Source organism: Coffea arabica, chromosome 11e, assembly GCF_036785885.1.
Source record: "Coffea arabica cultivar ET-39 chromosome 11e, Coffea Arabica ET-39 HiFi, whole genome shotgun sequence".
In the NCBI taxonomy this organism is placed as follows: Eukaryota; Viridiplantae; Streptophyta; class Magnoliopsida; order Gentianales; family Rubiaceae; genus Coffea; species Coffea arabica.
The window spans coordinates 7,412,204-7,420,998 of record NC_092331.1 but is presented as its reverse complement, the minus strand read 5'-3'; the positions used below and the strand labels follow the sequence as shown (position 1 = coordinate 7,420,998).

General features: G+C 39.4%; 7 non-coding genes across 7 annotated transcripts in view; all 7 read left to right on the top strand.

Annotated features, from left to right (window-relative positions):
• Positions 1 to 111, top strand: part of LOC140031404 (5S ribosomal RNA) — a 119-nt gene extending 8 nt beyond the window's left edge. Inside the window, exon 1 of the ribosomal RNA XR_011835325.1 lies at positions 1 to 111. This exon is cut by the window's left edge and continues 8 nt beyond it. This is a non-coding gene — a ribosomal RNA (5S ribosomal RNA).
• A 1,125-nt stretch (positions 112 to 1,236) lies between these two features.
• On the top strand, positions 1,237 to 1,355 carry LOC140031393 (5S ribosomal RNA). The gene has a single exon (XR_011835314.1). It is a non-coding gene; the product is annotated as a 5S ribosomal RNA (ribosomal RNA).
• A 1,125-nt stretch (positions 1,356 to 2,480) lies between these two features.
• Positions 2,481 to 2,599, top strand: LOC140031382 (5S ribosomal RNA). The gene has a single exon (XR_011835303.1). It is a non-coding gene; the product is annotated as a 5S ribosomal RNA (ribosomal RNA).
• A 1,125-nt stretch (positions 2,600 to 3,724) lies between these two features.
• LOC140031371 (5S ribosomal RNA) lies at positions 3,725 to 3,843 on the top strand. Its single transcript, XR_011835292.1, has one exon. It is a non-coding gene; the product is annotated as a 5S ribosomal RNA (ribosomal RNA).
• A 1,135-nt stretch (positions 3,844 to 4,978) lies between these two features.
• LOC140031360 (5S ribosomal RNA) lies at positions 4,979 to 5,097 on the top strand. The gene has a single exon (XR_011835281.1). It is a non-coding gene; the product is annotated as a 5S ribosomal RNA (ribosomal RNA).
• Positions 5,098 to 6,804: 1,707 nt separating this feature from the next.
• LOC140031349 (5S ribosomal RNA) lies at positions 6,805 to 6,923 on the top strand. Its single transcript, XR_011835270.1, has one exon. It is a non-coding gene; the product is annotated as a 5S ribosomal RNA (ribosomal RNA).
• Positions 6,924 to 8,045: 1,122 nt separating this feature from the next.
• LOC140030789 (5S ribosomal RNA) lies at positions 8,046 to 8,164 on the top strand. Its single transcript, XR_011834708.1, has one exon. It is a non-coding gene; the product is annotated as a 5S ribosomal RNA (ribosomal RNA).
• The last annotated feature ends 631 nt before the right edge of the window (positions 8,165 to 8,795 follow it).

Here is an 8,795-nt window from a genome sequence, read left to right as displayed (position 1 = left end):
TCATACCAGCACTAATGCACCGGATCCCATCAGAACTCCGAAGTTAAGCGTGCTTGGGCGAGAGTAGTACTAGGATGGGTGACCCCCTGGGAAGTCCTCGTGTTGCACCCCTCTCTTTTTTGTTTCGAAATCCAAATTTCCTATTCGTTCTTTATCCTGTAGTAATTTAGCTCCGTCGGAACGATTGCTTAATATTTTGCTTCTTGTCGAAGCGTGAAGGAGGATCTGAAGGCGCGAGACAAATCAGGAACGGTACGGCTCGATCAAAGCCCGGATCGTCGCTCAAATTTGTCGGCGCAAATGTATCACCGCAACTAGGGGTGGCAATTTTCGACACGACCTGAAAACACGACACGAACCTAACACGAAATTAATGGGTTTGGGTTGAGGTTTCGGGAATTCGGGTCAGAATCGGGTTGGACCCGATGAACCCGAAAAGAAAACCGGTCGATTTCGGGTCAACCCGTGGTGACCTGATATGACCCGTTTACGAATTAAAAATAATTTAATAAACATAAAAATAATTTTATCTAACTAAACTAAGTTATTCTTTTTTTCAAAGGCATTAATTACTTAATCCTAAACGAATTTATTTAATTTGTGTGAAGTTGAAATTATTATACTTGGACAAATAATATATTATATTATTTTTCACTTTTGTATTGTTTTAATTTATTTTATATTTTGCTTGGGATAAAACACTTTTACGGTGTTTAATTTATTTTAGATTTGATTTGGAATCATTTATTTAAATTTTTATTACTTGATTATGTAATTAGTTTTGTGAGAAATTGATTTTATTAGAAATTACAGTGATAAATTAATAAATTAAAATTAAGTTTCGGGTCATTTCGGGTCGACCCGCCGCCCCGTAAACCTGAAATTTTCGGGTTCGGGTCAGCATACCTGACCCGTCACGGGTTGGCGGGTCGGGGTTCGGGTCAACAGATTTTCTGGCGGGTCTGTTGACCCGAACCCGACCCGCCAACCTGATTTGGACCCGAATTGCCACCCCTAACTGCAAGCGTGAAGGATTGATTTCATGATAATTTAGAGTTGCGGGATGAGGGAAAAAAACAGGGTGCAAATCAATAACAAAAAAAAATATAAAGTAAATAAATAAAAGGATAAGAGGAAAATGCTTGAATTGACGCTTAAAATGAATTTCGGTCTAGAAAAGCCACACTGCTTCGCAGGACGGGGTAGTTTAAAAGAATAAAGCGAAAGGAACATGGCGGGTGCGATCATACCAGCACTAATGCACCGGATCCCATCAGAACTCCGAAGTTAAGCGTGCTTGGGCGAGAGTAGTACTAGGATGGGTGACCCCCTGGGAAGTCCTCGTGTTGCACCCCTCTCTTTTTTGTTTCGAAATCCAAATTTCCTATTCGTTCTTTATCCTGTAGTAATTTAGCTCCGTCGGAACGATTGCTTAATATTTTGCTTCTTGTCGAAGCGTGAAGGAGGATCTGAAGGCGCGAGACAAATCAGGAACGGTACGGCTCGATCAAAGCCCGGATCGTCGCTCAAATTTGTCGGCGCAAATGTATCACCGCAACTAGGGGTGGCAATTTTCGACACGACCTGAAAACACGACACGAACCTAACACGAAATTAATGGGTTTGGGTTGAGGTTTCGGGAATTCGGGTCAGAATCGGGTTGGACCCGATGAACCCGAAAAGAAAACCGGTCGATTTCGGGTCAACCCGTGGTGACCTGATATGACCCGTTTACGAATTAAAAATAATTTAATAAACATAAAAATAATTTTATCTAACTAAACTAAGTTATTCTTTTTTTCAAAGGCATTAATTACTTAATCCTAAACGAATTTATTTAATTTGTGTGAAGTTGAAATTATTATACTTGGACAAATAATATATTATATTATTTTTCACTTTTGTATTGTTTTAATTTATTTTATATTTTGCTTGGGATAAAACACTTTTACGGTGTTTAATTTATTTTAGATTTGATTTGGAATCATTTATTTAAATTTTTATTACTTGATTATGTAATTAGTTTTGTGAGAAATTGATTTTATTAGAAATTACAGTGATAAATTAATAAATTAAAATTAAGTTTCGGGTCATTTCGGGTCGACCCGCCGCCCCGTAAACCTGAAATTTTCGGGTTCGGGTCAGCATACCTGACCCGTCACGGGTTGGCGGGTCGGGGTTCGGGTCAACAGATTTTCTGGCGGGTCTGTTGACCCGAACCCGACCCGCCAACCTGATTTGGACCCGAATTGCCACCCCTAACTGCAAGCGTGAAGGATTGATTTCATGATAATTTAGAGTTGCGGGATGAGGGAAAAAAACAGGGTGCAAATCAATAACAAAAAAAAATATAAAGTAAATAAATAAAAGGATAAGAGGAAAATGCTTGAATTGACGCTTAAAATGAATTTCGGTCTAGAAAAGCCACACTGCTTCGCAGGACGGGGTAGTTTAAAAGAATAAAGCGAAAGGAACATGGCGGGTGCGATCATACCAGCACTAATGCACCGGATCCCATCAGAACTCCGAAGTTAAGCGTGCTTGGGCGAGAGTAGTACTAGGATGGGTGACCCCCTGGGAAGTCCTCGTGTTGCACCCCTCTCTTTTTTGTTTCGAAATCCAAATTTCCTATTCGTTCTTTATCCTGTAGTAATTTAGCTCCGTCGGAACGATTGCTTAATATTTTGCTTCTTGTCGAAGCGTGAAGGAGGATCTGAAGGCGCGAGACAAATCAGGAACGGTACGGCTCGATCAAAGCCCGGATCGTCGCTCAAATTTGTCGGCGCAAATGTATCACCGCAACTAGGGGTGGCAATTTTCGACACGACCTGAAAACACGACACGAACCTAACACGAAATTAATGGGTTTGGGTTGAGGTTTCGGGAATTCGGGTCAGAATCGGGTTGGACCCGATGAACCCGAAAAGAAAACCGGTCGATTTCGGGTCAACCCGTGGTGACCTGATATGACCCGTTTACGAATTAAAAATAATTTAATAAACATAAAAATAATTTTATCTAACTAAACTAAGTTATTCTTTTTTTCAAAGGCATTAATTACTTAATCCTAAACGAATTTATTTAATTTGTGTGAAGTTGAAATTATTATACTTGGACAAATAATATATTATATTATTTTTCACTTTTGTATTGTTTTAATTTATTTTATATTTTGCTTGGGATAAAACACTTTTACGGTGTTTAATTTATTTTAGATTTGATTTGGAATCATTTATTTAAATTTTTATTACTTGATTATGTAATTAGTTTTGTGAGAAATTGATTTTATTAGAAATTACAGTGATAAATTAATAAATTAAAATTAAGTTTCGGGTCATTTCGGGTCGACCCGCCGCCCCGTAAACCTGAAATTTTCGGGTTCGGGTCAGCATACCTGACCCGTCACGGGTTGGCGGGTCGGGGTTCGGGTCAACAGATTTTCTGGCGGGTCTGTTGACCCGAACCCGACCCGCCAACCTGATTTGGACCCGAATTGCCACCCCTAACTGCAAGCGTGAAGGATTGATTTCATGATAATTTAGAGTTGCGGGATGAGGGAAAAAAACAGGGTGCAAATCAATAACAAAAAAAAATATAAAGTAAATAAATAAAAGGATAAGAGGAAAATGCTTGAATTGACGCTTAAAATGAATTTCGGTCTAGAAAAGCCACACTGCTTCGCAGGACGGGGTAGTTTAAAAGAATAAAGCGAAAGGAACATGGCGGGTGCGATCATACCAGCACTAATGCACCGGATCCCATCAGAACTCCGAAGTTAAGCGTGCTTGGGCGAGAGTAGTACTAGGATGGGTGACCCCCTGGGAAGTCCTCGTGTTGCACCCCTCTCTTTTTTGTTTCGAAATCCAAATTTCCTATTCGTTCTTTATCCTGTAGTAATTTAGCTCCGTCGGAACGATTGCTTAATATTTTGCTTCTTGTCGAAGCGTGAAGGAGGATCTGAAGGCGCGAGACAAATCAGGAACGGTACGGCTCGATCAAAGCCCGGATCGTCGCTCAAATTTGTCGGCGCAAATGTATCACCGCAACTAGGGGTGGCAATTTTCGACACGACCTGAAAACACGACACGAACCTAACACGAAATTAATGGGTTTGGGTTGAGGTTTCGGGAATTCGGGTCAGAATCGGGTTGGACCCGATGAACCCGAAAAGAAAACCGGTCGATTTCGGGTCAACCCGTGGTGACCTGATATGACCCGATATGACCCGTTTACGAATTAAAAATAATTTAATAAACATAAAAATAATTTTATCTAACTAAACTAAGTTATTCTTTTTTTCAAAGGCATTAATTACTTAATCCTAAACGAATTTATTTAATTTGTGTGAAGTTGAAATTATTATACTTGGACAAATAATATATTATATTATTTTTCACTTTTGTATTGTTTTAATTTATTTTATATTTTGCTTGGGATAAAACACTTTTACGGTGTTTAATTTATTTTAGATTTGATTTGGAATCATTTATTTAAATTTTTATTACTTGATTATGTAATTAGTTTTGTGAGAAATTGATTTTATTAGAAATTACAGTGATAAATTAATAAATTAAAATTAAGTTTCGGGTCATTTCGGGTCGACCCGCCGCCCCGTAAACCTGAAATTTTCGGGTTCGGGTCAGCATACCTGACCCGTCACGGGTTGGCGGGTCGGGGTTCGGGTCAACAGATTTTCTGGCGGGTCTGTTGACCCGAACCCGACCCGCCAACCTGATTTGGACCCGAATTGCCACCCCTAACTGCAAGCGTGAAGGATTGATTTCATGATAATTTAGAGTTGCGGGATGAGGGAAAAAAACAGGGTGCAAATCAATAACAAAAAAAAATATAAAGTAAATAAATAAAAGGATAAGAGGAAAATGCTTGAATTGACGCTTAAAATGAATTTCGGTCTAGAAAAGCCACACTGCTTCGCAGGACGGGGTAGTTTAAAAGAATAAAGCGAAAGGAACATGGCGGGTGCGATCATACCAGCACTAATGCACCGGATCCCATCAGAACTCCGAAGTTAAGCGTGCTTGGGCGAGAGTAGTACTAGGATGGGTGACCCCCTGGGAAGTCCTCGTGTTGCACCCCTCTCTTTTTTGTTTCGAAATCCAAATTTCCTATTCGTTCTTTATCCTGTAGTAATTTAGCTCCGTCGGAACGATTGCTTAATATTTTGCTTCTTGTCGAAGCGTGAAGGAGGATCTGAAGGCGCGAGACAAATCAGGAACGGTACGGCTCGATCAAAGCCCGGATCGTCGCTCAAATTTGTCGGCGCAAATGTATCACCGCAACTAGGGGTGGCAATTTTCGACACGACCTGAAAACACGACACGAACCTAACACGAAATTAATGGGTTTGGGTTGAGGTTTCGGGAATTCGGGTCAGAATCGGGTTGGACCCGATGAACCCGAAAAGAAAACCGGTCGATTTCGGGTCAACCCGTGGTGACCTGATATGACCCGATATGACCCGTTTACGAATTAAAAATAATTTAATAAACATAAAAATAATTTTATCTAACTAAACTAAGTTATTCTTTTTTTCAAAGGCATTAATTACTTAATCCTAAACGAATTTATTTAATTTGTGTGAAGTTGAAATTATTATACTTGGACAAATAATATATTATATTATTTTTCACTTTTGTATTGTTTTAATTTATTTTATATTTTGCTTGGGATAAAACACTTTTACGGTGTTTAATTTATTTTAGATTTGATTTGGAATCATTTATTTAAATTTTTATTACTTGATTATGTAATTAGTTTTGTGAGAAATTGATTTTATTAGAAATTACAGTGATAAATTAATAAATTAAAATTAAGTTTCGGGTCATTTCGGGTCGACCCGCCGCCCCGTAAACCTGAAATTTTCGGGTTCGGGTCAGCATACCTGACCCGTCACGGGTTGGCGGGTCGGGGTTCGGGTCAACAGATTTTCTGGCGGGTCTGTTGACCCGAACCCGACCCGCCAACCTGATTTGGACCCGAATTGCCACCCCTAACTGCAAGCGTGAAGGATTGATTTCATGATAATTTAGAGTTGCGGGATGAGGGAAAAAAACAGGGTGCAAATCAATAACAAAAAAAAATATAAAGTAAATAAATAAAAGGATAAGAGGAAAATGCTTGAATTGACGCTTAAAATGAATTTCGGTCTAGAAAAGCCACACTGCTTCGCAGGACGGGGTAGTTTAAAAGAATAAAGCGAAAGGAACATGGCGGGTGCGATCATACCAGCACTAATGCACCGGATCCCATCAGAACTCCGAAGTTAAGATTTTAGATTTGATTTGGAATCATTTATTTAAATTTTTATTACTTGATTATGTAATTAGTTTTGTGAGAAATTGATTTTATTAGAAATTACAGTGATAAATTAATAAATTAAAATTAAGTTTCGGGTCATTTCGGGTCGACCCGCCGCCCCGTAAACCTGAAATTTTCGGGTTCGGGTCAGCATACCTGACCCGTCACGGGTTGGCGGGTCGGGGTTCGGGTCAACAGATTTTCTGGCGGGTCTGTTGACCCGAACCCGACCCGCCAACCTGATTTGGACCCGAATTGCCACCCCTAACTGCAAGCGTGAAGGATTGATTTCATGATAATTTAGAGTTGCGGGATGAGGGAAAAAAACAGGGTGCAAATCAATAACAAAAAAAAATATAAAGTAAATAAATAAAAGGATAAGAGGAAAATGCTTGAATTGACGCTTAAAATGAATTTCGGTCTAGAAAAGCCACACTGCTTCGCAGGACGGGGTAGTTTAAAAGAATAAAGCGAAAGGAACATGGCGGGTGCGATCATACCAGCACTAATGCACCGGATCCCATCAGAACTCCGAAGTTAAGCGTGCTTGGGCGAGAGTAGTACTAGGATGGGTGACCCCCTGGGAAGTCCTCGTGTTGCACCCCTCTCTTTTTTGTTTCGAAATCCAAATTTCCTATTCGTTCTTTATCCTGTAGTAATTTAGCTCCGTCGGAACGATTGCTTAATATTTTGCTTCTTGTCGAAGCGTGAAGGAGGATCTGAAGGCGCGAGACAAATCAGGAACGGTACGGCTCGATCAAAGCCCGGATCGTCGCTCAAATTTGTCGGCGCAAATGTATCACCGCAACTAGGGGTGGCAATTTTCGACACGACACGAACCTAACACGAAATTAATGGGTTTGGGTTGAGGTTTCGGGAATTCGGGTCAGAATCGGGTTGGACCCGATGAACCCGAAAAGAAAACCGGTCGATTTCGGGTCAACCCGTGGTGACCTGATATGACCCGATATGACCCGTTTACGAATTAAAAATAATTTAATAAACATAAAAATAATTTTATCTAACTAAACTAAGTTATTCTTTTTTTCAAAGGCATTAATTACTTAATCCTAAACGAATTTATTTAATTTGTGTGAAGTTGAAATTATTATACTTGGACAAATAATATATTATATTATTTTTCACTTTTGTATTGTTTTAATTTATTTTATATTTTGCTTGGGATAAAACACTTTTACGGTGTTTAATTTATTTTAGATTTGATTTGGAATCATTTATTTAAATTTTTATTACTTGATTATGTAATTAGTTTTGTGAGAAATTGATTTTATTAGAAATTACAGTGATAAATTAATAAATTAAAATTAAGTTTCGGGTCATTTCGGGTCGACCCGCCTCCCCGTAAACCTGAAATTTTCGGGTTCGGGTCAGCATACCTGACCCGTCACGGGTTGGCGGGTCGGGGTTCGGGTCAACAGATTTTCTGGCGGGTCTGTTGACCCGAACCCGACCCGCCAACCTGATTTGGACCCGAATTGCCACCCCTAACTGCAAGCGTGAAGGATTGATTTCATGATAATTTAGAGTTGCGGGATGAGGGAAAAAAACAGGGTGCAAATCAATAACAAAAAAAAATATAAAGTAAATAAATAAAAGGATAAGAGGAAAATGCTTGAATTGACGCTTAAAATGAATTTCGGTCTAGAAAAGCCACACTGCTTCGCAGGACGGGGTAGTTTAAAAGAATAAAGCGAAAGGAACATGGCGGGTGCGATCATACCAGCACTAATGCACCGGATCCCATCAGAACTTCGAAGTTAAGCGTGCTTGGGCGAGAGTAGTACTAGGATGGGTGACCCCCTGGGAAGTCCTCGTGTTGCACCCCTCTCTTTTTTGTTTCGAAATCCAAATTTCCTATTCGTTCTTTATCCTGTAGTAATTTAGCTCCGTCGGAACGATTGCTTAATATTTTGCTTCTTGTCGAAGCGTGAAGGAGGATCTGAAGGCGCGAGACAAATCAGGAACGGTACGGCTCGATCAAAGCCCGGATCGTCGCTCAAATTTGTCGGCGCAAATGTATCACCGCAACTAGGGGTGGCAATTTTCGACACGACCTGAAAACACGACACGAACCTAACACGAAATTAATGGGTTTGGGTTGAGGTTTCGGGAATTCGGGTCAGAATCGGGTTGGACCCGATGAACCCGAAAAGAAAACCGGTCGATTTCGGGTCAACCCGTGGTGACCCGATATGACCCGTTTACGAATTAAAAATAATTTAATAAACATAAAAATAATTTTATCTAACTAAACTAAGTTATTCTTTTTTTCAAAGGCATTAATTACTTAATCCTAAACGAATTTATTTAATTTGTGTGAAGTTGAAATTATTATACTTGGACAAATAATATATTATATTATTTTTCACTTTTGTATTGTTTTAATTTATTTTATATTTTGCTTGGGATAAAACACTTTTACGGTGTTTAATTTATTTTAGATTTGATTTGGAATC